General features: G+C 47.4%; 1 protein-coding gene across 7 annotated transcripts in view; it reads left to right on the top strand.

Moving 5' to 3' along the window:
* Window positions 1-11,342: 11,342 nt before the first annotated feature.
* The window catches only part of LOC309400388 (helicase SRCAP-like), a 104,265-nt gene continuing 88,495 nt past the window's right edge, over window positions 11,343-27,112 (top strand). For 4 of the 7 annotated variants that reach the window (XM_081968845.1, XM_081968844.1, XM_081968843.1 and 1 more), the window contains exons 1-3: window positions 11,343-11,653; window positions 11,825-11,907; window positions 21,393-21,466. The gene's annotated coding sequence lies outside the window, so the exon portion shown is untranslated. The remainder of the gene's footprint in view (window positions 11,654-11,824; window positions 11,908-21,392; window positions 21,467-27,112) is intronic. The other 3 variants (XM_081968846.1, XM_081968847.1, XM_081968848.1) reach the window with 3 other exon arrangements.

Raw genomic sequence — 27,112 nt, 5'->3', positions numbered from 1 at the left:
GAATATTATGACTGGAAGTTGTTAAAAATGATGGGGGTAAGGGAGACACAATACTGTTGGATTTCTTGTATTTACTTATTCAATTATCCCACCATTTGATTCACCCATGAGGACCCCAGCTGTCCTAGGTCCCTTATATGATTTTTCAAATTATGGCTTATAACCGGTGGCCGTCCAAACATCATTTCAAAAGGAGATAATTTAAGTTCTTTACATGGAGTACATCTCACAGACCAGAGAGTTAAGGGTAAGGCATCTATCCATTTAAAGTGGGTTTCAAAACACACCTTATCTTTTCCTTAACAGTGCAATTCACACATTTGCTTAATTTCTTTCCTGAGGCAGTTAAAAGACCTCTTTCCCTATAATCAGCAGTATTGATATGCAAAGTAAGGAAGCCATACAGAGTCAGTTCAGATGTTCATCCTTTCATTCTTTGTCCTCTCTAATGCACGGATTAAAACCCATAATTCTGCTACTTAAGCACTAGTGCCTTTTGGGAGAGGTCCACTCTCAAAGACTTGGGCAAGAGAGACTACTGCATAGCCTGCATAATGTTCTCCCATAGTAATGAAGCTTGATCCATCAGTGAACAAGTTATAGTCTACATATTTCAACGGCACGTCCGTTAAGTCTGGTCTGCATGAAAACTGACTCTCAATGGTTTTCATACAATTATGCTCAATTTCGGGTCCTGGTATTGGCAAAAGGGTGGCAGGGTTTAGGGCATTTGTTTGCTTCAAGGTCACTTGTGGATTTTGAGTTAGTTTAGTTTAGTTTAGTTTATTTAATTTATAGACTGCCCCCTCTCCCCGTAGGGACTCGGGGCGGTGTACAGACCATTCGTAATCAAAACAATAAAATGACATAAGACATAAGACATGCAACATAAACAACTCACACACACGGTCTGTTATAAAATCCCAAAACCAATTAAATATTAAGAACAATTTTAAAACCCATTAAAACCCCAATATAAAATTTAAAAAGCCATCCAGGAAGGTTTGAATAGATGTTAAATGCAGTTACGATTATGGTTGTAATTAAGCCAGACCTGCTACTCAAAACAGGTGGGTCTTAAGTTTCTTGCGGAAGGAGCGGAGATCAGAGGTGGTTCTAATATCGGGGGGGAGGTCGTTCCAGAGGGTTGGGCCCATCACAGAGAAGGCCCTACTCCTAGGCACCGCCCGCCCACACTGTTTAGCGGATGGTACCCGGAGGAGGCCCTCTCTGTGAGAGCGGATTGGTCGCAGGGATGTATGGGGTAGAATGCGATCCCGCAAATAACTAGGTCCCGAGCCATGGAGCGCTTTGAAGATGACAATCAACACCTTGAAACGCACCCGAAAGGCCACAGGTAGCCAGTGCAGCTCGCGCGGGAGAGGTGTTACATGGGAGTACTTAGTACTCCCCATAATAACCCGCGTGGCTGCGTTCTGGACCAGCTGGAGCCTTCGGGTGCATCTCAAGGGGAGCCCCATGTAGAGAGCGTTACAGTAATCAAGGCGAGAAGTCACTAGGGCATGAGTGACTGTGCAAAGGGCGTCCCGCTCCAGTAAGGGACGCAATTGGCGCATCAGGCGAACCTGATGGAACGCCCCCCTAGCCACGGCCGTCACATGATCATCTAGCGACAGCCGGGAATCTAGGAGGACGTCCAAATTGCGTACCCTATCCACCGGGGGCAGTTGTACCCCCCCAATGGCCAGAGATGGAACACATTGGCTAAAGCGGGGCGCCGGTAGCCACAGCCACTCCGTCTTGGAAGGGTTGAGTCTGAGTCTGTTGTCGCCCATCCAGACCCGCACGGCTTCCAGACACCGGGACATCACCTCGACGGCTTCGTTGGGGTGGTTCGGGGTAGAAATGTATAACTGAGTGTCATCTGCATACAGATGGCACTCAACCCCGAATCCTCGAATGATCTCACCCAGCGGTTTCATGTATGTGTTGAACAGGAGAGGGGAGAGGACCGACCCCTGTGGCACTCCACACGTGAGCGGCCTCAGGGTCGATCTCTGCTCTCCCGCCAACACACATTGCGTCCGACCGGAGAGGAAGGAGGAGAACCACCGCAAAACGGTGCCCCTCACCCCCATCCCCTCCAGCCGACGCAACAGGATACCATGGTCGATGGTATCGAAAGCCGCTGAGAGGTCTAACAGGACTAAGATGGAGGAACAGCCCCCATCTTTCGCCCTCCAGAGATCATCCACCAACGCGACCAAAGCCGTCTCTGTGCTGTGGCCCGGACGGAAACCGGACTGGCGCGGATCTAGATAAGTAATTTCCTCCAGGTGTCGAGGGAACTGCTGCGCCACCACACTCTCAACAACCTTCGCTAAAAAGGGAAGGTTGGAGACAGGACGATAATTGGCTAACTCAACTGGGTCTAGGGAAGGCCTCTTAAGTAGGGGCCTCACCACCGCCTCCTTCAAGGAGGCTGGCAGGAACCCCTCCTCCAGCGAGGCGTTCACCAGACCCAGGAGCCAGTCACGTGTAACCTCCCAGGTTGCCAGTACAAGCCAGGAGGGACACGGGTCCAATAAACATGTGGTGGCCCGCAGTCGCCCGCCTAGCCTGTCCATATCCTCGGCGGCAACAGAGTCAAACTCCTCCCAGATAGGTACCTCAAGACTCGCCTCCGGTGTCTCCTCACGATCACTGAAGGGGACCCATTCGCTCCGGATCTGAGCGATTTTGTCCTGCAGATATTCCCCAAATTCCTCTGCCCTCCCCTGTAAAGGGGCTTCCCGCGACCTCTGTGATAGGAGGGAGCGGGTCACCCGAAACAGGGCGGCAGGGCGGTTTTCTGCAGACGCAATAAGGGTGGCATAATATCGACGTTTAGCCACCCTTAGTGCCACAAGGTAGGTCCGTAAATGGGCTCTTACCTGTGTTCGGTCAGATTCGGCACGAGAGGATCTCCATCTGCTCTCTAGGCGTCTCTTGTGGCGCTTCATCACCCTCAGCTCCTCGGAAAACCAAGGGGCCAGGGTGGTTCGCTGCCACCGGAGAGGCCGCAAGGGCGCTACCCGGTCCAAGGCCCCGGCCGCCGCACTGTTCCATGCAGCCGCCAGGTCCTCCGTCCGGGAGCGGGTCAGGGCAACAGGAGGTGGCCCAAGCTCCGTCTGGAACCTGTCTGGTTCCATCAGTCGCCTGGGGCGGAACCATCTAAGATCCTCTGGTTCCGCCTCCCCGCGATGGGGGGTGGCGTCAGGGAAGTCCAGCCGGAGAAGCGAGTGATCTGACCATGACAGGGGAGTGATCACCTGATCCCCTATTCCCAGATCACTCTTCCATCGACCAGAGATAAAAACAAGGTCCAGCATGTGTCCTCCTTCGTGTGTGGGGCCCTGAATTATTTGGGTCAGGTCCAAGGCTGTCATGGAAGCCATGAACTCCTGAGCGACCTCGGATGATTCACCCGTCGATGGCAAGTTGAAGTCCCCCATGACTAATAGTCTAGGGGTCTCAACTGCCACCTCCGCAATCACCTCGAGGAGCTCAGGCAGGGCCGCTGAAGCATAGCGAGGAGCCAAGTATGCAATCAGCAGGCCCAACTGACTCCCTGGGCCCCATCTCACACCTAGAGTCTCACATCCGGATATCTGAGGTACGATGAATTCTCTCGGTGTCAAGGCTTCCCGTATAATGACCGCTACCCCACCACCCCTACCCCGGGCACGAGGCTGATGGAATACACGGTATCCTGATGGGCACATTTCCACGAGGGGCACACCCCCCTCGTGGCCCAACCAGGTTTCCGTGATCCCTGCAAGGTCCGGCTCCCCCTCAGAAACCAGATCATGGATGAGGGGGGCCTTATTAACAACGGACCTTGCGTTACATAACATCAGTCTCATGCCACGGCTCTGTAAACCCTGGCCACCTAGGATGCGGGGGTTGGTACAAACGACCGGGCGTAACCAACGCCCCCGGTCTCCCAACCGACTGCAGGATCTTCTTCTGTCCTCGCATCTACCCCTTCCTGCGACCGTTGGAATATAGGAACTCTCTAAAGGAACGTTATACTGACTCCCCTCCCCCGCTCCGCTCCCTTCCTCCTCAGCCCCACCTGTTCGCCTGGCTCTACTCCTATTCCTGGTCTGGCTAGACCCACCCCCCGCCCTGGATCCCTTTAAAACCTTTAAAAAACATTTACACAAAAACCCCCGGAGCCTCCTCTTCTTCCACCTCTCTGGATTAATACATCCGTCATCAAGGTGGGCCCTTGAAAGGGCAGAGGGCCATATTTGCGAGAGGGGGGACTCCCGCAATAAAATCAGGTCTACCCTAGAGTAAAAATAAACCATGGTTCAGCAGGGCCTCAGATCGAATTGAGGGTGCTACAGATATTAAAATTACTTTACAAAGATGTTAAAATAGGTGCTGCATACAGCACTGAGTCCAGGAGGAAAGGGAAATGCAGAGGGATATAGGGAGCCAGGGCCTGGATACTGATGGTAAAAGGCCATAAGTCCTAGGTGGGGATTATGGGTGTAGCAGACCAGTCCATCAGTCTGTAGCTGGTCTATAGATGGTCACAGGATGGTCAAAAGATGGTCAAAGGATGGGTGGGCAGTAGAAAAACAGTAGGGAGACGATACAAGCAGATGGTCAATAGATGGTAAATAGATGGTAAACCAGGGATAGTAACAGGGCTAATAGGCAATGATGAAAATAAAGGTAAAGGCTGCTACCATCGCTCCTCCCCTCTCCTTCGCTCCAGCAGCAGCCGTTGCCTCTCCCTGTATGTCCCACTATGTCCAACACCACAAAACGCCGAGTCGCGCTGCTCCAGCCCCAGGGCCATTTCACTGGATTTCCTGATATTTGTAAATTCTAGGAATTGTTAACCATAAATGTCCCTTTATTTCTATAATTCCTTGAATTGCGTGGCTAGTGTAGATATTGGTAGGCTGTCTGAAAGTTAATTTATTAGCTTCCTCCATTAGGAGAGCTGTGGCGGCTAGAATTTTAGGCAATGTGGCCAACCTTTTGCAACACAGTCCAGTTGTTTAGATAGATAAGCCACAGGTTGTTGCCAACTTCCTTTTTCTTATCAGAGCCTGAGATAATTCTGACTTTAGGGGCTTTGTACACTTTTCTGCTTTAAACCCCAAACAAAGAGTTCTTTTTCACCCCCCCTTTGTAAATGCGTAAGGAGGTTTGGCTAGAAGCGCGAAATTTGAAATCCTCATTCTGCAATATCTTGCTGCACCTAAGAATTCTCGCAACTCTTTCCTGGTCATATGTGTAAGGAGGTTCCTCAATTTGACATACAGCTTCTTTTTGCTCATGTCCTATTACTCTTTGTCCCTGACTTATGATGTACCTCAAGTATTTAACTTGGGGGTTTTCCAGCTGAGCTTTTTGCCTTGGGGCACGGTGTCCCTTGTCCATTAACAGATGAAGCAATTGATTGATTGGTATTTTTTTCTTCAACAAATCTCCTTCGTCTTTTCGGTTACTGAGATATTATCTACATATTGGAGTAGCACAGTTCCATCTTCGCAAGACTGGAAATTTTCTAGGTCTGAGGCCAAGTCTTCGCCAAAAAGGTAGGTGAATTTTTTAAATCCTTGGAGAAACCTAGTCCAAGCAAACTGCCTCTTTTGACCTGTTTCTGGGTTTTTCCTAATCAAAAGCAAACAATTTTTAGTTGTCTCTATGTATTTGAGATGGTGAAGAAGGCATAGGCAAACAGGAATGGCTAGAGGCTTCACTTGTATAATTATTGGTGCATGATGATACACATGGCCTGGTGGATTCTTGAACCACCATTACTCGCCATATCTCATCTGGGGGAGTGCCTCATCATTAGAGCCATTTTATCTTCCTCAAAGGACAGTGTAGCTCCCATTTTGCATAGGATATCATGACCCAAAAGAGGAACTGGGCATTCAAGCATGTCTTGGGACATTCTTGTAGCCAGTGGCCTTTTTTCTTTTCTTACACCAATTACATTGACCTCTGCTTTGGGCTTTGGAATTATTTGACAATGCAACTGTCAGCAATTCAGCTTTACTTTGCATCCTGTCATCTTTCTTTCTTCTACTTTTCACAAAGACCTTTCATGCAATTTCCATTTTATTCAAGCCACACAGACCTACATGCACAAATACCCTGAAACAACACTTTCAGGCCTGGGGGAGGGTCTGTCCCTTTAAATCTTCAATTTTCTTTCCTTGGGAAGCATGTGGCTCATTCTCCAAGCAGTGGGAAAACTCAGAGAGCAGTTTAAATCCTAACTACCGTTCCCCACAGCTTCAAGCCCCAGCTGAGAAGCTTACTTATTTTGCCAGCTGGTTAAACATATCAAAATCAATTCAGCGCCATTCAATTCTACATGTTATTAGTATAGATACACACCTAAGAATTTCAACAGACATTACATCAAATTAATCAAGTCCAATTACCTAGGTCTTCCCATTCAATAGGCTTTACCTTTTTATGACCTGCTAAATTTCTTACTTTTGCTTGAAGTTATGCCCATTGTTCTATCTCCTTAAGCACTAGATTGTTAATACCTGTCTCTGCCCTGGGTGTTCCGTTTCTAATTTGGATCTCTAATTTTTAAAGATCCAAACATTTCTATCTTGACCTCCCAGCCGCGCTGGCATATTTTTAAAGATCAAGATGTATAGAGACAATGTATAGATATGTTTGTCCACACATTGTTTGCATTCGGCCAGGGTTCTAGGTTGGATCTCCCAGCAGCGCTGGCATATTTTTAAAGATCCAGATGTATGGAGACTTTCATTAACACATCGTTTGCATCTGGGTGGGGCTCTTGATTCATCTGATGGTGGCCAGAATCTGAGGCCCTATTCAAAGGCACCCCAAACCTTAGCACAATGTCTTTTAGTACACACAAAAATTTAGATCTCTAAATCTCACTTTCAGGGGAAATTGTGGGGACATCTATTTGCCACACAGCACCCGGGAGCCCTGTAGAAGGACTTCCAAAGGAAGTTTCCATCCTGTCTTTGGGTTGTTTTGTCACAACAGAGACAGGCTGCAGCAACCTGATTAACAACAGCATGTGTGCCTCTAACTACCGATCCCCGCAACAACCTCCTCGACAATTCTTCCGGCAGGTCCCCTGGCCTCCCACTCTATCTAAGAGCCTTGGCAAGAAAAAAAATGTGTTTCCTCTTGCCTTTTGAAGTTCCTTCTTCTCTGAGGGTTTGAGCCCTAATTAATCTACGCTTTGTATGCTCATTCCACAAGTTCAGAGATGCCTTTCCTGGCCCCCCTTTTTTCCCTAATGTCATCTGCAGAGTAACCAATGAAGATACAATACAATACAATAGTAGAGTTGGAAGGGACCTTGGAGGTCCTCTAGTCCAACCCCCTGCCCAGGCAGGAAACCCCACACCGCCCCAGACAAATGGCTATCCAACATCTTCTTAAAGACTTCCAGTGTTGGGGCATTCACAACTTCTGGAGGCAAGCTCTTCCACTGATTAATTGTTCTAACTGTCAGGAAGTTTCTCCTCAGTTCTAAGTTGCTTCTCTCTTTGATTAGTTTCCACCCATTGCTTCTTGTTCTACCCTCAGGTGCCTTGAAAAATAGTTTTTGACTCCCTCTTCTTTGTTGCTCTTTTCTGCACTCTTTCTAGAGTCTCCACATCTTTTTTACATCGTGGTGACCAAAACTGAATGCAGTATTCCAAGTGTGGCCTTACCAAGGCCTTATAAAGTGGTATTAACACTTCATGTGATCTTGAGTCTATTCCTCTGTCGATGCAGCCTAGAACTGTGTTGGCTTTGTTTGGCAGCTGCTGCACACTGCTGGCTCATATTTAAATGGTTGTCCACTAGGACTCCAAGATTCCTTTCACAGTTACTACTGTTGAGCGAGGTACCACCTATACTGTATCTGTGCATTTTGTCTTTGTTGCCTAAATGTAGAACCTTACTCTTTTCACCATTGAATTTCATTTTATTAGATAGTGCCCAATGTTCAGGTTTGTCAAGATCCTTCTGTATCTTTAGCCTATCTTCTTGAGATCATATTGACCATTCTCTTATTTTCTTCAACTTCAGGGTCTAATGTGGTATATTGCCTAAAGGTTTGATGAATGCATTCTAGGAATTCCCCTGGATTTTCATCCTGTTTCTGTTGAATTTAATAGACCTTCCCTAAAATCTTAACTTTTGTTTGAATCCTAACAAAACTAAGGTCCAATAGTTTTGCAGCTGAATGTACTAGGTTCCTAATCTGGTTCCTTCAGTAACCATGTCCAGTCTGGATTTTTTTTTTTACATGATCCTTCTGCAAAGGCTTATTCATGGTTACCTTCACCAGCCTTCTTTTCTCTGTGGTTAATAAAATTTCCATCAGACTTTTTATGTCAGCCCAAGCAGACTGGTGAGTTCAGAAAAATGGATGCAAAAAGGACGTGCATCTCATCTGGATTTTCTCTATAAGCAGGAATTTGATTTTTCCAATTACATAAATCAGCCATTGAGAATGGAGCATATATCCACACCTTACGTAGCTCCCCCTCAGCTTCTGGCAATAAAATTCCCGTAGGGGCAATCTGAGTTTTTATCTCAACTGCTCCCTTAGATAACCTTTTTTGGTTTTCTTTCTCCTGGCCCCACCTAATGGGACCGTTTGTTCTTTCTTTTTAACAAAACAAAAAAACACTTAAACACATCATCAAGCACAACCATGCAAGTCAAAACAGACAGGAACTAAATGTTTCGTTGAGACTCTCTTTTTCTTTCCTCCTTGAGGCTTGTACAATAGGGGTGAGGATAATTTCTCTGCCAGAGACTTTACTAAAAGTCTCTCAAAGCTTTTTTTTCTCCTCAACATGCATTGGAGAGGCGTTCGAGGAACGCTCCCCACCTTCCCATGTTCTATTTCTAAGACACTGTCACCGACCTGGGGTGCCGGAATACCACGGTCACCTTCAGGAACTGCGATGACTTAACCACCAACACAAACCTAGAGCCTCATTAGGATACGCCGGTTCCATTTGGAAGGGATGCTATCCCGGGCTCAGGGGGGTGATCGGGCCCCCTCTTCCACTCCTAACCGAGTGGGTCTACAATTCTTTTGATACTTGCCTGCAGGCGTCTTCTTTCTCAGCCGGCGTAATTTTTATTAACTTGTCCTGATCCTGGTCAGATTCTTGGATCGGTGGTGTCCTCTGGATGCCCAAGAGGGGTCATCGGTCCCCTTCCAGAGAAAGATCTCTGTGGTGCCTGAAGAAGGGCGAGATGGCCTTGATGGGGCAACCGGTCGGTCCGTTCTGTCCTCAGCGAAATATCGCTCTAAGTCCTGCCCCACGGTCGCCAGAATTGTTGCAGAAAATGACAGGCTTTAGACTTCTCAGGATACAGGAAAAGTTTATTTGGCAGCCAGGTTCAGAAAGTTAGCCCATGGCTAACGTTGCAAATTTCTGAACGACCTTCATTATCGAAGCACGCATTCTTATATATTCTCAAAGACAGTGTAACACGGAAACACTTTACTCATTTCTTATTGGTTACCTTGAGGAAAAAGCCTTATAAGGAGATGGGGGTCTTACTTCTCCTTTTGTTACAGGTATGGACTACGTGCCATTAACGAACTTTAATTGAACCTTGTGGTTTTGGACTTTTGACATAGGGACATTTGCTGGAACATGTTGTGGTTGAAGGCTGATGACATTTCCCTGTCCCTTTAAGCAAGCTTCTAACTGTCCCTTTTATGCCACGTCTTCATTCTTATATTTTAATCCATATTTTATTCTACTTTAGAATCATTTTGATGAAAGAAATGTCCTTCTGGGTTCGGCTCCAAGTGGGGAAAAAGACACTGGAGACATGGAGGCTGCTGGGAAAGATGGTTTTAATGGTGGACAGGACCACATGGCCTGAGTCCTGAACAGAAAAGGTGATCACATGCTTCAATGTTGGTGGAGAAGAAGAGAAGGGCAGATGGAGGGGCTTGCTAGGCTTTTTATAACCTGTTCAGTCCCACCTTTCTGTTTCCTGTTCCTGTGTAAGAAATGTATTCTGATTGGTTGTCAGACTCACATGGGCCCATGCAGGGGCAACCCTCTAGGCTGAGTTTTGAATCCAGGTTTGATTGAGTTCAGATGCCATGTGGTCAGTTGAGTAAAGGCTTATATTATCATGCCTTCATTCCCATCCCCCTGGAGCTGAAGGGGAGAACTCTTTATTATGTAAAGTGGACTAGCTTGGCCTTCTTAATGGCTCATTGACAAAGTGGGGATGGGCAGGAAGCTGCAGGAATTTACTTAGTTTTTAAAATGTGTTTCTCCCTTTTTCACATCCAGGAAAATATAATATTCTGCCTTATCAATATTTCCTAGGATATTTCATTTTTTTGGGAGAGGGCTAGGTGATAACTTCCTACAGTTTGATTCCAGCTACAGCTGCTAGGGCCTCCTTATCTAGCTGGCTGTAATTCCTCTCTGCAGTTGATAAGGTTCTCGAATAATTGGGGCTTCTGTCCCATTAGAAAGCACATGGCATAGGACAGCCCCAATGCCTAAGGAGAAGCATTGCACGCTGGCTGTCACTATATTGGACGAGCAATGCATTTGACAAGATGTCTTTAACTGCTTTAAAAGGGGATTCCTCTTTCAGGCCTCAATGCCATGGAGATTTAGAATCTAGCAGCATATGGAGAGGCTCTGCTAGCGAAGCCTTATGAAGCAAAAAAAAATGCATAGAAATTAAATAGCCCTAGGAAAGCCTGTAGTTCTGCCGTATTGGAAGGTGTTGGCGCCTTTTTTATTGCCCCAACCTTAGATGGAGTGGGATCAATCGTGCAGTAAAGGACATGGCTGCATGTTTGTGTGTAGACCTACAACCTCATATACACAAGCACACACATTGGGGAAATTTGAGTGGTCGCGCCAGCCCACGCCGTGATTGCTGTTTTCGTGGTTCCAGGGGAAGAGTGGGGGACGGAAAGGAACGACGGCAACTCCCATCATTCCTCGGGATTTCGTTTCCCAACATGCCCTTCGCTCACAATGACCTTTCCCTTTCCCTGCGGACTGAGCGATCCGCGCCCTCTTCCTGGTATATGATCGTTACAGAGTTTCGCCTTTCACAAAACGTTCCCCGCAGGGCTTTCGCGGAGCCTTAATACGCTCTGTATGAATCAACTTCCGGTCGAATACTTTCTCACCCCCATACCGCTCGTCTCGACCTCGCGTAGTTCGAATTCTCGCGAGATTTCCATGCCGAGGCCGGCGGGCGGAGGGACCAATGGGAGGAGAGCGTGGGTTGGCCCTGGCACTTGGTGGTGGCGGCCGCCATTTTGCCGCACGGGTCCGGTTTGCCTCGGTGAGTCCTGGTTAGGGATTCACAGCCGAGTGGGAGGGGCCAGCGACGTGCCGAGCAATACCGGCGGGGGGCCACGCACAGGAAAAAGCTGACCGGGAGCTGCTTAGGAGCCACGGATGGCGGCAGATTCTATCCGACCGAGGCGGCGGCGCTGGGGCTGAGGTGGCGGCAGGAGGAGGCAGGGCAGGAGGAACTTCCTATCCCTCCTCCCCCTCCCACCCAGGTAAGATGGCGGACCGGCCGGGTCTGTAGTCCTCTTGCTCACACCCACCTCTGTGGAGCCGTGCGATACTCTGTGTCGAGTCGGGAGGGAAAAGTGAGGAAACAAGTAAGACCGTCCCCGTGCCGTCTTTCCCCCCTACCTCTAGAGGGCGCGTTAGCGGAAGGAGCGGGAGGACAATGAGAGAGCGCACACACTTCTTTAGCCAACGGCCGCTGCCGGCCTATTATTCAGCTGTCGCCGTTCTCTCTTTCGCTCCCCCCGCTCGTTTCCCGGCAGCTCGTCGTCTTTGCGCGCGCTGCGGATTCAGCCGGCCGACCAACCAACGGCCGCAGATTCCTCTGTGCGTGGGGAAGGGGCAGGTGAGGAATCTTGAGGGGACGAGGGTCGGGGGCGCGTGAGTGGAGGGGTTTGAGGCGTCGGGAGGGGGGGAAGTGGGCGGGAATGGGGGGACAAAGGGTTAAAGAGGGGGGGAGGGAGCGAACGGCGGCGAACTTACGCTGAAAGAAAGAAAGAAAGAAAAAGAAAGAAAAGTGTCCTCGGGCCGTGTTCAGAAAACACGATTACAATATTGGGTGTTCAGGGAATCGGGTCAGAGAGGATAGGGGGTGCAAATTTGGAGAGCTTTAGGGTTTTTTTCAGGTCAAGAGTGATTGCAAAGGTCTCAAGGCGTTTGGAGGGGGGGTTAAAGGCACTGAAGTGTGAGTTAGCTTGGGATAACAGTTGAATAAGGCTTGGGTTGGAGTGGAGAAACTCTTATTTACTGCATGTCATCAACTCAAGTGGAAAGGCTTGCTAGAAGGGGGAAGAGTCGTATGAACATGGAGCCCAAGGTGGGACGTAAGGAAGATCAAGCTGATAGTTCTGGAAATGAGGGGCTAAATCAAGAGTCCGCGTTGGGGGAAAAATAACAGTGAAGTGAACGAGGGGGCAACAACATTATTTCCAGAGGCAGCTCAGTTAGAGGGGCAGGGTCAGGAAATTATGGGGGATGAGGGTGAATTAAATCCAGGAAGAGTTGATGTGTCTGAAGGAGAAGCCGTGTCAGGCGAGGATGGAAATTATACTGAGTGTATGACAGAACCAGATCCCAAGAAAGTTAAAAAAAAGGGGGGGGGGAATCAAGTGTTGGGAGCCATTAGCAGGAGAAACAGAAGAAAAAAACTCCAAAGGGGATAGGTCAGTGGAAGAGAAAGGAGCATGAAGAAAGGGAGTGTTGAAGAGAGTAGAATTCTAGAAATGGATGAAAAAGTTGATTTGGTAAACAGGGTCAGAGGGAGAAAGAAGTTCATGCAGATACTGAAGGAAAGGCTGATTATCCACACAACTTGGATGAGAAGAGCATTAAAGAGACAGCTGATAGGGAAGGCATGGCATTGGAAAAAGCTGAAGTGTCCCCAATTTGGGTCTGAGCCTGGTGCAGAAGCCAATGATGGATGCCAGACACAAGGTGCAGTCTTCCTGATTTACTTTCAAGTGTGTGTCATGACCTTGCTTTAGCAGCCAGCCCATCATTCCCCCCCTTTGAATCTGAAAATGATCTAATTTTCGAAGATTCACCCAACATCAATATCCATGTACTAGGAGACCCCGTAGTTTGTGTACAGGTGGAAAGGCAAAGCAGAAGGCATTGTAATGCACAACAGGTGATTAAGAGAACAATGAATATGCCTGCCAGGGTCATTATTAGGTTCTTAACCAGTGGAAATCAGGCAACCATCCTGCCAATGCCACCAGTCTTTCCATTTGTCCATGGTGTGTGTGTGTGTGTGTGTGTGTGTGTGTGTGTTGCAGCTATCTTTGCGATGTCTGTGGAATTCCTCTTATTTGTCCAGAATATGTACACAGCATTGTTGTCCAAGTAGTGCACACACATCATCTTAGGATGCCAATATCATATCTAGAGCCATCCTATTCTGAACTGTCATTGTCCGAATGGCTTCTTGTTCTTTTGCTGCAGCAATAAAAAAACACCCACATCTCATTAGCTAGGATTTCCTCCACTGCTTGTATATGATACAAGGCATTATTGAGGGACAAGAGCCCACGGGACAAAGTAAGGTGTTGGTAGTTCTTCAGGTACTGTCTGGATTGTTCAAGGTCCCTATGGTTTCTAATCTTTCTTTCAGGTAAAGTGGGTATAATATAGGTGTGTGGGAAGAGCACAGATACATAACAAATCATATGGTCTCATCCCAACAGTTGTTAAGTCTATTTGTCTTAATATCTTAGCCTTCACACACGCAGACACACCAATCAGCTAGTGGCAATAGTTGGGCAACTCTCCAAATTCTAGTGTGGATAGCTACAAATACCCTTTGGGGAAATTTCCTAATTGAGAGAACACCTATGGGAGATGGCAGTTCTCCACTCACACAACTATGGTTCCGGAGGCTTTTGATTCCAGAACTTAAGTCCCAATTCTTCTACTGAGGAAGTCACAGGCTGTGCAGTCCAAGAATCAGGAATGGCAGATTGTGGGTATTTCTTCACTCTGGAAGTGATGTATCCAAGATGCCAGGCCTTCCACTTTTAGTGCTCTATGGTATTGATTTTCCTGCAGATAACGGGAAAGAAAATTCATAACCCCAGCGAGTTGTCTTACATATTGGTACACGGTCAGTTTGCCCACCAGTGGGAAGGACCTCTCATCTGCCTTTAGGGAGAGGTTGTCCAAAAGGGCCTCAAAGAGGCTCAAGCCTATTCGCTTTCGAGGTGCAATGTGAATCCCTAACAACTTGAGTGGCAAAGTTTGTGGTGAGGACAGGTGAGCCTCCTGGCATAGCTTAGCTAGCTGCTGTTTTTGTAAATCATTACATTTTTTTCCCCATAGGACTACTTGCCAGGTGGTAGACTGAGTAAAGCTTCCAAGTGATGTTTAACTGTTCACACAAACCTTAGCTCTGAAATATGGGTCACAATCAAATGATATACTATTTGGCAGCCCAAACCTAGGAATAATTTCTTCCAGTAGGACATTTACTACTTCATGCTCTTTATTAGTCCTGCAAGCAAAAGCCTCAGGCCATTCTGTGAAGGTACATTCTAGTCCCAAAACATACTTAAAACCTTGCTTTCTAGGCAATTCAGTGAAGTCTATTTCTCAAATTGTCTCTGGGTAGTTGCCTTTAAGTTGGACTCATAGGGGTGAGCGCCTGTCTACTTTTGGATTATTTCTGGCACAGATCAGACAAGCTCCTACAGCTTGGAGATAGCGGAATAAGACCCTTGCCTCCTACACAGCATGTCATAAAATCTACCAGTCCTCTTGACCCCCCCCCCCCCCCCAATGTGTGCTAGCATATATTTGTTATAAAAGAATCCTTAGAGGTGTATTTGGTAGAATAAATTTGCTCTCTACCCTCCACCACCCATCATCCCCCTTCTTGCCTCCGATAATTTTAAAATTTGCGGGCTATATTTAACAGTTGATTTTCTTGCATTTAATAATCCTCTTTCCTTTCATAAGGCTCCATGGGCATGCAAGACTCCAAAGGCATATTTGCTATTAATGTTTGTTGGCATTATCTAATCCATTCAAATATTTCCCATCCCCCCTTTAACAGCCTCATAAAGGGGCTTGAAAATAAATCAAAAATTAAGAATCCAAATTCTACAAAAACCAGCCATCCCCCAAGAATCCCAATTGTTCTCTATTAACAGAGGGCTTTAATAGATTGCTTCCCTCTTTAGGTTAACAGTCTCTGCTGTCCTGTAGAGATGCCATACCCTAGGTTTTCACCTCCTGCTGTGCAATTTGGGCTTTTGTTGTTTCAGGCACAGTATAGCCTTTCCTGAAGCCCCAACAAAAGGTATCTCATCTGTAGTCCGAGGAGCAATAGGTCTGTTAAGGACAGATCTACTGGCTCCTGTATCTATTAACATCTTATGTTTAGATCTCCCAATTTGGACTTCCACAGAGGTGGGTTGGGGGAGCAATAGCTCCCTGCCCCTGGCCTCTTTACTCTTCTTTTTCTGCTTGCATGGCTATAGCCACCAGGTGTCCACTCTTCCAATATCCCTCTTTTCTGCATATAGCACACTGGTAGGGTCCCAAGGGACCTTTCCTCTTCCATGCCCATATTACTTTCAGATTCCCTGAACTCCCACTCCTCACCACCTCTTCCGGTATGTCCCCCTTCCTCCCACCTTTTCCTGCCTAAGGGCATCTGCTAGGAAGATAGCATTTCCGCGAGCCTTCTGAATTTCTTTCTTATGTCTTCTTACCCTTCATTAAGCTATCTCAACCAATTCTGAAATGTCTTTCCACAGACCTCCTTCTACTTTCTGTAACTGTCTTCTAATATCCTCTGCTGACTTCCCTATAAAAAATCATGTTTATCATTTTCTGATTATCTGAGGCTTCAGGATCTAAATCCGTATATTGCCTGAAATCCTGGTATATTCTTTCAAGAAAAGTCCTCAGGACTCTCATCTTTGTTTTGCCTTATTTCATATACTTTTGCAAGATTCTTAATTTAGGGAACTCCATTTTTGGATTCCATATAAGACTAAAGATTGAGAATTCTGTAGCCTCATATTGTCCCCATCATCATCCAGATCCCATTCTGGCTCCGTGAGGGGGGCATTCCCAGCAGCTGTCATTCTCATGCTGCTTTTTTTTTAAACTGCCGCTCCACTGCCCCCCTCCCCCTCTCTGTTTCTCTGGTGTTAAAAGGACATCCATCAATGTCTCAATGTCTGCCCAAGTGGGGTTATGTGTCCTTGTAATAGATAAGAACAGAGAGTGCATTTTCTCTGGGTCTTCCCTTTACCTTTACCTTTTATTTCGATTTTTATACCGCCCCCTCTCCCCAAAGGGACTCGGGGCAGTGTACAGTCAAGTGAAATAGATAAAATAGACTACAAACATGGAAACATAAAAACATAGAAGAGGAGGCAATACAACACTGTACAGGTAAAGCAGATAAAAAACAGTATATAAACAATCCTAAAAAATACCCAATTAAAATTACCCAGTTAAAATATATATCTGCCAAGAGGTATAATGAGGTTATGAATGGTCCAGGCCGGCTAAACGGAACAGGTGAGTCTTCAGTTTTCGTCGAAAGGAGAGAAAGTCGGTGGTGGTTCGGATATCGGGGGGGAGGTCATTCCAGAGGGTTGGGCCCATCACAGAGAAGGCTCTACTCCTAGGTGTCGCCCGTTGGCACTGCCTAGTGGATGGCACCCGGAGGAGCCCCTCCCTGTGAGAGCGAATCGGTCGCAGGGAAGTGTGTGGTAGGATGCGATCCCGCAAGTACCTAGGTCCTGAGCCATGGAGCGCTTTAAAGATGGTGATTAACACCTTGAAACGCACCCGAAAGACCACAGGCAGCCAGTGCAGCTCGCGCAGGAGCGGTGTTACGTGGGAGTACCTAGTACTCCCAAAAATAGCCCGCGCAGCTGCGTTCTGGACTAGCTGCAGTCTTCGAGCGCGTCCCAAGGGAAGCCCCATGTAGAGGGCATTGCAGTAGTCCAGCCGAGACGTCACCAGTGCATGAGTGACCATGCGTAGGCCATCCCGGTCCAGTAGGGGGCGCAATTGGCGCACCAGGCGAACCTGGTGGAACGCCCCCCTTGCCACGGCTGCCACATGGTCATCCATTGACAGCCGGGCATCTAGGAGGACGCCCAAATTGCGCCCCCGTTCCACAGGGGGCAATTGCTCGCCCCCTATGGTCAGCGATGGAATCAACTGACTGAACCGGGTTGCCGGTAGCCACAGCCACTCAGTCTTGGAGGGGTTGAGCTTGAGTCTGTTGTCCCCCATCCAGACCCCGACTATAACTGGGATTTTGTTGCTTCCAGTTATAAAGGTCAGAAGTAGAAAATGGTGTGCAAACTAGCACTCGACAGAATCTATTTCCTCCTCCTACCACTATATTTTCTCGGAGTGAGTCTGCATCTCTGGTTTTAGTTTTGAACGGGATTGGATGTCACAAGAGTCACTCACTGTTTGATTACGTTGTTCCTCAGCCTCCTCCCTTCTCTGGGATCTCTTTGTCTGGGGTGTCCCATACCATAAGTAAGTAGGGGGTGGTAGACCAGTCTCGGAGTCCTCCAGTTTAACCGGAGGAGCACTGGGTTTCTTTATAAGAAAGGGAATCAAAATAATTAACCCCTTTCACAGTCTGAGGATAGGGAGTCAACACACACAAACATTTACACATCAGCATACTTACACATTTATCCTCCATTCAAACTGCTTGCCTAAAAAAAATCCACATACAAATATTTCCTTTCATACTTTCTCCAGGCAAACCAATCATTATTATCATTATTTTAGGGAGCTTTCACAAGCCAATGAGCTGCATTTTTTCCAAATCCTTTTTATAATAATAATAATAATAATAATAATAATAATAATAATAATAATAATAATAATAATAATAATAATAATAATAATAATAATAATAATAATAAATAAGGCCTTTTTGTTTATTGTTATTAGAAGGTCTTGCTCCTCTCCCAAGTCTTGGAAATGACACAACATAGAAACACATATACACTACCTCCACACTCCTCTAACAGAAATGGGCTATTAACAAGTTTCACAAATAAACTCAAATAGTGTATCTCTGTCTGATACACTATTTGAGGAGTTAGGCTGAGGAGTTAGTTGAGGGAAGTCAGGGAGAAAGTGGGCAACCAGTGGGAGAACAAAAAGTAAATGCAGTGACATTAACTGTGGTTGAAGCCAAAGTGGAATATTTGCAAGAATCAAGTGATATGGTAATGGGAGGGGAGGATATCCCACTAGTTGTACAGGCAGAGGAGGTGAGAATCTGGAAAGTGACTGCAGAAGAAGTTGTGATGATACCAGTTGAAGCTAAAATTGAGGATTTTGTGGAGACAAGGGAAGTAGTAATGGGCAAAAAAGATTTAGCTGCCTTGGAAGCAGAGAAGGGGGGCTGTTGAGAAGGTGACAGCAGAAGATGTATCATTAGCAGTAGCTGAAGTTAAGGTTGAAAATTTGGTGGACATTAATGAAATACAGATGGGAGAGGAGGACATGACACTAAATGTAGAATCAAAGGGAGAGACTGTAGAAGAGTTGATTGCAGAGAAATATGTAGAAGTAACAGAAGCACCAGAGAGTATAAGTAGAATACAAGAAGAAATGCCTTTGATAGTAATGGAAGAAATACCTGTGCAAATTCAGGATAAGAGAAGTAAAGAAAAGACTGCATCAGAGATGATTGAAGAGAAAGTTGAAGATTTGAAACAACCAGAACAACAGAAGAACAAGTAGAAGAGAGGGAAGGTGAACAGCTGGCATGATTGATAAAGTGGAAACTGGAGAATTAGAAATGGCACTAGCAATTAATCAGAATGAAATAATGAAAAGCCTGAGGCCATCTCAGGAAAAGGCAGAGATTGCTGTCATAGATGCGGTGGAAGAAAAATTACCATCTCAAGACAAGATTTTAGTCTGGAGTCCAGAATTGGAAAGACCAACTCAAGAGATAGCAGGGGTGGGCTACAGAGAAGGGACATCCAGATCATATAAATAAGAGGATAAACTAAGCCGAGAATCTATTGCAGAATTGGTGAGAATTGGCCAGGAAAGAAGAGATTTGGGCTTAGGTCAAGTAGAATTATTAGAAAAAAGCATAAAGCTCAATGAAGAATTAGATAAATTGGGTAGTGAAGAACAAAGTCACAAAGTGAAAGGTAAATAATTCTAGGCTTGGCAGGGCTAAGACAAGGTCCAATTCAAGTAACACTGCATAAGACCATTTCAGTTAGCAGGAGGCTATAATGAAGTGTTGGCACATGTAGCTCCAGGATTAATTGTAACTGGTTTAAGGAAGCCTGAGGGAAAGACACTACAAGATCATATGCAGTTGGACAAGACATTAGAACAAAGAGACAAGATCAGGGGCATTTTGGAGTAAGCATGAGGACAAATGAAGCAATGGTCTTCATGGGTTATGAAATTGGTCGGGAAAGAATGTCTTGTTTGTCAGAGGCAGAGAAGAGGGTGGTGAAAATTCAGCTGCCTGAGTTAGAGGAGATTGGGGAAAAGCCTGTAATAGAAAAGGTAGAGCTACCCAGGCAGGAACAGGAAGTGAGGACGGAAGAGATACAAGAAATTAATGCCAATGAAGTAGCAAGGCATCATCTAGAGCAGTGATGGCAAACCTTTTCGGCACCGAGTGCTGAAAAGGGACTGTGCGCATGCATGTGCCGAAAAGGGAGCACTTCATGTGCACGATTGGGCCGCAACCAGGAAGAGGAGTTGCCCAGGGGGCATGCGCGTGCTGGAAAATGTGCTTCTGGTTTCTGGGTTGTGCATGTGCGTCGGTCTGTAAGTCTGGTTACTGCCATGCATGTGCACATGCCGATCAGCTGGCTGGCACACATGCTCACGCTGGAAAACGGAAGATTGGCTCTTCTGGTTTCTGGTGCTGCCGCACACACAAAGGCCAGCTGATAGTTGTGTGCGCATGTGCACCAGAAACCCGGAAGAGGAACAGGTGACATGGCTCCACGTGCCACTTTGGGCACGTGTGCCATAGGTTCGCCATCATGGATCTAGAGGAACTGCCAACAGCACGGCTTGGTAGACCGTTGACATGAGATTATACAGCAGCACAAGAAAGTTATGGGTAGACTACAGGCATAAGGTCAGAACATGGGTATATTACAATGTCACTTCGGGCAGGAATAAGAGAAAGAATTAACTAAATTGTGATGGATTGAGAGTGCAACAAAATCAGCAGCACAGAGGCTTGAGCCATTAAATTTTGGAATGAGAAGAAGGATGTTTGAGCTTGCAAGCAAGTCTGCCAATGTGCATTGGTTAAATGAGATTGAGGCCAAGACCACCAGGTTCCTGACTTGGTGTTGCAGATCAGAAGGTTCACGAGGAAGGAAGTCCTAGCCTGATGACTGAAAGGCAAAGTCCTGGTTTGTTTGCAAGGAAAAAAGAACTAAAAGATTGGAGGGATGGGGTGATGGGACTAGCAATTAGGAGATACAATGCAATGTGACTATGTGGGGCGAAGGTCCAATTGGTTTGCCCATAAAGGGGAAGAAGTTAGCTGAGGATTCATATGGTCCTGCAAGTAGCTCCCATAAGGTGAGTTCCATTTTGGGACGTGTTGAAAGAAGAGTGTTAACAATGGCACAGCAGTTAACAAATGAGAGAGTACCAGGTTTGGAAGTGGGTGGACAAAGTCTGGCTGAGGTACTGAAGCAGGATATGGAGTTAGCAAGGTCAAAGAAAGGTATTTTCAAGGTAACTGGTGAAAGAAATTATGCAATGAGTTTAGGGATATTGGATTGTTTTAAGAATTAGTGGAAAAACAGAGAATGTATAGAGAATAGTGCAGTTTAACAGCAAAGCTTCAGGTTGAGAGGATTTATATATATTTGTTAAAGGAATAGAGAAAGATGAAAGGCCAAGACAATGATATAAGTAACAGAGTATTGACACTGCAGGAACAAAGGGAATGAAATGAGGAAACAAGGATAAAAATTGATCTTGAGAAAATTGGTGATTTTGATCATCTGGGATTTGTGGCTGTGAGTGGAAGGTAGCTAAAATCTTTCAGAAAGGAAGAAAATTGTCTCTGGAACATTTAGTACCATCTCAAACAGGTTCTTGCCTTTTCTCATAGGCTTGGATTTGGTAGCTGGTGTTTACATTACACGTCTCCATCGTAACCTGTAGTCAAGCTATTCCTGTGCTGTCTGCATTACAATCATGGAGAAACAGGATAGCCTTTTGCTAGTGTTTCGAAGAGAATTTAAAAAAAATAGAGCAAGGCTCTAGCAAAAAGAATAAATGTTTGTAAAACATGGTATTCTCTGCCCTGGATTGACCTTTTCTTTTCAGGAGTAGTCTTCCCCTGGAAAGTGAAACCCTGGAAGTACAGTCTGAAAAGCAAGTGGAATTCTCAGCTCAATCAGGTACAGCTGAATTTTTTTTAAAAAAATGTGAATATGGAAACAGCATTTGTATAAACTTGTTAAGGAAGGAAGTACTTGATTACCATATCTTCCTAAAATAAAGTTAGATACAGTTTGTTTCTGTATCCCATACAGGATAAGTCCTCAACTTACAACTGATCACTTAGTGACCATTCAAAGGTATGACAGATCCTCCCCAAAAAAGTACGTCCCAGATTCAAATTTCTGATGGCTACCCTCCCTCTTCCTATTGTCACATGATTTCATTTTGGGTGCCTGCCTAGTAACCAACCCACATTTACAACCATTTGCACCGTCCCGCACTCATGACTGCAGGGTGGATTTGATTTAAATCACTGGTAAAAAGGCTTGATTTAAAATTTTAAATCAACTTGATTTAAATCATAATTTTTAAAGAGCAACTGTCAACTCTGTCCCACAGCGGCTCCTCTGACCTGCTGTTGACTCATCGACAGTCCCAATATTGCAGAATACACAGCGTCATGCTACATAACTAAGTTCCATTTCATGCTGAATAAACTAAATTATTAATGTATCTTAAATAGAAAACTATTTTTGTATAGATTTTTACTCCAAAAGCATTTTATTAAAATAAAATTGATGAAAATCAAAAAAATCTGATTTAAATAAAAGAAATCATCGATTTTTATCCACCCTGTGACTGCCAGTTCCAACAGTTCCAGTATTTACTTCTAATTTCTCACAAAAAATGCCCTTTGCAGACAATGGGATTACTTTATGACCACCAAGTTTGCTTAACAAACCTTGCAAAAAATGTTATGAAATCAAGTTGCTGATGTGGGTGCCTCACAACCATCATGACATAGGACAGAAATTTGGGGCTCCATTACAGTCGGAAATTGAGGGCTATGTATATTAGATTTTGCTTGCTGTGTTATGCAGGAGAGTATACTAGGAACTATTGCAGTCAAAAGGCAGGAAATGTATTTGATAAATCTTAACTTACACACACGTTGACGTATTCTGAGCACCCTCAAGTTTGGAGCTGCACAATTCCTCATAATGGGAAAACAGGCATTTTCTTGGGAAATTTCTGTTGAAAAAATATGGTGTGGTATCAAAATTCTCTTTCTCCTGTGTGCTGCTTGGGGAATCCAAGCATGGGTTAACTTTGTCCATTAGCCTAGAGACTGAGTTACGTAATTGTTGACCACGCCTCCTCTGACTGGGCTGTCCAGTTTTTTAACTCAGTCCAGCCTTAAAGAGACGCAAATTTTTTTTCTCCTCTAGGTTAATTGACAAAATTATCTCATTAACTTGGATTTCTCTGGGACTGGGATCATTTTCAAGATTGTGATTTCAGCTAGGATCTCTGGTTTCTCGCGGCTCTAGCGGCTGCTGGAACGCACCTCCAGTAACTACTTCCCAGTTCCTCGCGACTCTAGTGGTCGCTGGAACGTATGCCGGATCGTTTGGTAGCGAGGCGCAAGGACAGAGCGGTCAGCAGAGGGTCAGTTCGCCGCCCTCTCCTTCCTGACGTGAGGCCGGGGTGAGAGTCGGCTCGCCGCTCTCGGGTTGGTATGGACGGTTGCGGCCACCGCTAGCGCGCTCCGCTTATTGACCTCTTCGCTGCCGCTGGGGGGGGCATCGCGCCCTGACTGCCAGCTGCCGACGCGAGGAACGATCGTATGCTGGCGCTCGGTAAGCCTGCCGCGTCAATTCGAGTGGGAGGTTGTTTCCCTCCGGACGGAGTGGAAGGGTGCCATTTTGCTTACAATTTGAATTTTGCGTGCTTTAGTCTGTTAACGTCGGCCATTTTGGCCGTTAGTTTTTTTCGCGCCTATTTGCCTGCCAGAAAGGGCGGAGCCTTCTATTGTACGCCAAATTATTGCAGAGTGAGTCTGAGTTGCAGAGGTCGGTTCGCCGCCATCGCTACTTCGCAAATCTCCAACGCTCCAATTGTCAGTGGTTCGCCCTGGTGTTAAGTGAGCTTGAGCTTTTCAAATCTCTCCTGCCTTTTTTCCTTATTGCTATGGCTGATCCTTCTTTTTCGGGGGGCAACGAAGGGACTTCTAGCTCCCTCCCACTTCGATCGGAGACCCCGGGGCCTAGTTCCAGGGCCAGTAGATCTCTTACTGGAGCCTCTAAGCACAAGGCGCGCGTACCATCTGCAGCCCCGGACAGGGCTGCGAAGCACAAGGAGACAGCCATGTCATCGGCCTCTACTGCTGGGCCCATTCCTAGGTCACCTCCTAGGCTGGTGGCCGAACGCCATTCGCCTGTTCCCTCAGCCCCTACAGTAGGGGTCCAGGGCTGGTCACCTGATCTTCCCACCCCACTGGGAAGGGGTTCGGTTGAAGGAGACCTGAGGACCCGATCTACCCCGGGCTCTGCGGTGGGCCCGACCATGAGCCATGCTTCCCCGCGTTCAGAGCCAACGGCCACATTTACTCCTACGGCCACAGGCCTTAGAGTAGTGGAGGCCCCTGAAATTAATTTGCCCCCAGAACTCCATAGCATGATCTCTGCCGCTATTTCCCAGGGGGTGGATGCAGAGTTACTACGCAGGGCCCAGCGCCCTGTTGCTACCCACATGGCCAGAGATCTTTCCATCATTCAGGCTGATCCTCCTTTACCACCACCTTCAGCTTACAGTGAAGGTTCCATACTTGGGGAGGAGGAGGATGGGGCGGCCTTAGTATTATCAGACGATGATGGCCGAGGCCAAGACACTTAGGCCTTTTCTGGCTTATTCCGGCCCTCCCTGTTCAAATCACTTTTATACAAGGCTAAGGCAACAACCAAGATGGGGAGAGCCACTACCCAGGCAAGCACGGCTGTGGGCCTAGATCCCACAGAACGTTATTTTGCAGAACATGTGCAGGAGCAGGAGGCCATGCCTGCCCCTAAGCTGTTCCTGGACGTCCAGAAGCAGTGGACCCAACCAACGGCTGTTTCCCCCCCCCCCCCCCCCCCCGTAATGGGAGACAGGAAGCTCTACGCTTCCACACCTGAATTGGAAGCACTCCTACAATTTCCCTCAGTGGATCCGCCTGTAGTGGCCTTAGCATCTCCCGCGTTGATACCTTCTGAGATTTCGGAAGGTCTTAAGGCCGAGGAACGCAAGGCCAAATTGGTCCTTCGCAAAACGCATCAGGCGGCAGGCCCGGCGGCCATTTCGTGGGAACAGTAACCGGTCCTTTCGAAGGTTCTGGTGACTCTCATGAGGAGGATCCCATTGGCGGGCGCCTCTTGTTCGCCCCCCAATGGGCAGCCACCACCTCGGACGCGTGGGCACTCCAGACGGTGAGGCTGGGCCTCACTCTGGAATTCCTTGCATTTCCCCCGAGGCGCTTCATCAGGCGTCCCGTACCAAGATGCCAGGTAAAGAGATACCTGATGAACTCCGAAATTGAACATCTGCTTTCTATCGACGCGATAGAACGGGTGCCCCAGGGACAGGAAGGACTAGGCTTCTATTCAATCCTTTTCCTTGTCCCCAAAAACTCGGGAGGATGGCGGGCCATCCTAGATTTGAAACGCCTCAACCTCTACTTAAAATACCAGAGGTTCAAAATGCAGTCGCTCAAGAGCATTCTCGCCAGTATCCGGCAGGGCGATCTGATGACCTCAATAGACATCAAAGAGGCCTACCTCCACGTGCCTATCCACCCGTCGCACCGAAGGTTCCTGCGTTTCCAGTTTGCAGGGCGACACTACCAATACCGCGCCCTGCCATTTGGCCTTTCATCGCCTCCGCGGACCTTCACCAAGCTACTGGCAGTGGTTGCAGCCTCCCTCAGGTCCATCCTGATCAGAGTCAACTGCTATTTGGATGACATTTTGATCCTGTCGTCCTCTCCGGAGATGGCGAGACAAGACTTGCAGACCACAATCGAGGCACTGCAGCTCCATGGATTTGTGTTGAATCTCCCAAAGAGCCACCTGCATCCGACCACGTCCCTTCTACATCTCGGGACTGTCATCGACTCCGAGCAATGCATAGTGTCGCTCTCTCAAGACAGACGCCACAGCCTGCAGACCCTGGTGAGTCAAGTGCACACTCAACAGTCTCTTCCCCTCGCTGTCCTCTCCCGACTGTTGGGGAAGATGATCTCATGCATAGACGTTGTTCCGTGGTCGAGGTTTCACGCACGTCCCCCCAGTGGTTCTTGCTCCCCTTTCAGAGGGCTCACACCAGCCACTCACAGACCAGGGTCCGGTTGCCTCCCAAGGTGCTGCGTTCACTATGATGGTGGACCTCCTCCAAGCTCCTCAAGGGGTGCCTGTTCAAGGAGCCGGAATGCGTTGTAGTAACAACAGACGCAAGCCTATTCGGTTTGGGAGCCCATGCCTTGGACAGAGCGGCTCAAGGTCGTTGGAGCACCCGGGAGTTGCAAAACATCAATTGGCTGGAGCTCCGGGTGATCCGTCTAGCTCTTCGGGACTTTCGGGACCTGGTGACAGCCAACCACGTGTTGATCCTCATGGACAACGTAGCCTCCAAGGCACATGTCAACCGCCAGGGGGCACCAGGTCTCGGGCCTTGATGCTGGAAGCGGAACGTCTCCACCATTGGGCGGAGACCCACCTGTTATCCCTACGGGCGGAGCACATTTCAGGCACAGCCAATGTGCAAGCGGACTGGCTGAGCAGAACCACGGTGGCCCAGACAGAGTGGCAGCTCCACCCGACCCTGTTCCAGGAACTAACACACCGGTTCGGACGACCACAAGTGGATCTTTTTGTTCAGCCACACAATACACACCTGGACAGGTTCTTCACCAGGTACTACATCCTGGGAGCGGAAGGCACCGACGCTCTGTGGAGCCCTTGGCCGGAGGGTCTCCTATATACCTTCCCGCCCCTCCCCCTTGTACCGCTAGTCATTCAGAAGATCCTGTTGGAGAAGGCGGAAGTTCTTCTGATAGCGCCAATGTGGCCCAGACAACCATGGTACGCCGACCTGGTACATCTCTCGATCTCTCGACCGTGGAGAATACCGGACGACAGGATATGGCTCGTGCAAGGGGTTCTCAACCACCCGAACCCTCAGCCGCTACAATTAGCCGTGTGGCACGTGAGCGGTCGATATTGATGCGTCAGCATTTCTCAGACAAGGTCATCTCCACTATACAAGTGGCTTGTCGGCCTTCCACGACCCGTATTTATGAGGCCACCTGGCAGGTGTTCTGCCGGTGGTGCCGGACAGTGTCCGTGGACCCGTTCAAGGCGTCCACCCCACAGGTTTTGGACTTTTTGCAATCGGGTCTGGACAAAGGATTAATGCCCAGCACCTTACGTAGACAGACCACGGCGTTATCGACGGTGATAGGGGGCCCCCATGGCCTCTCCCTCACTCGCCATCTGAGGGTCCGTTCCTTCCTCAAGGGCGCTTTAACCTCAGTCCACCTGCAGTCCACCGCTACCCTACATGGGATTTGCCCCTTGTACTCACAGCTCTCATGCCTGCACCGTTCGAGCCCATCCATACCATTGGGCTTAGGTTGTTGACCCTCAAGACCACCTTTTTAGTGGCGATTACATCCGCTCGCAGGGTCTCAGAACTGGCCGCACTGTTGGTGCGAGAAGACCTCTGCATATTTCATCCCGACAGGGTCATCTTGCGATTGGACCCGGCCTTCCTGCCAAAAGTTAACTCCC

Source organism: Natrix helvetica (genome assembly GCF_964273705.1).
Source record: "Natrix helvetica genome assembly, chromosome: W".
NCBI lineage: Eukaryota > Metazoa > Chordata > Lepidosauria > Squamata > Natricidae > Natrix > Natrix helvetica.
The sequence above is the reverse complement of the archived record's forward strand: the minus strand, read 5'-3'. Positions and strand labels throughout refer to the sequence as shown.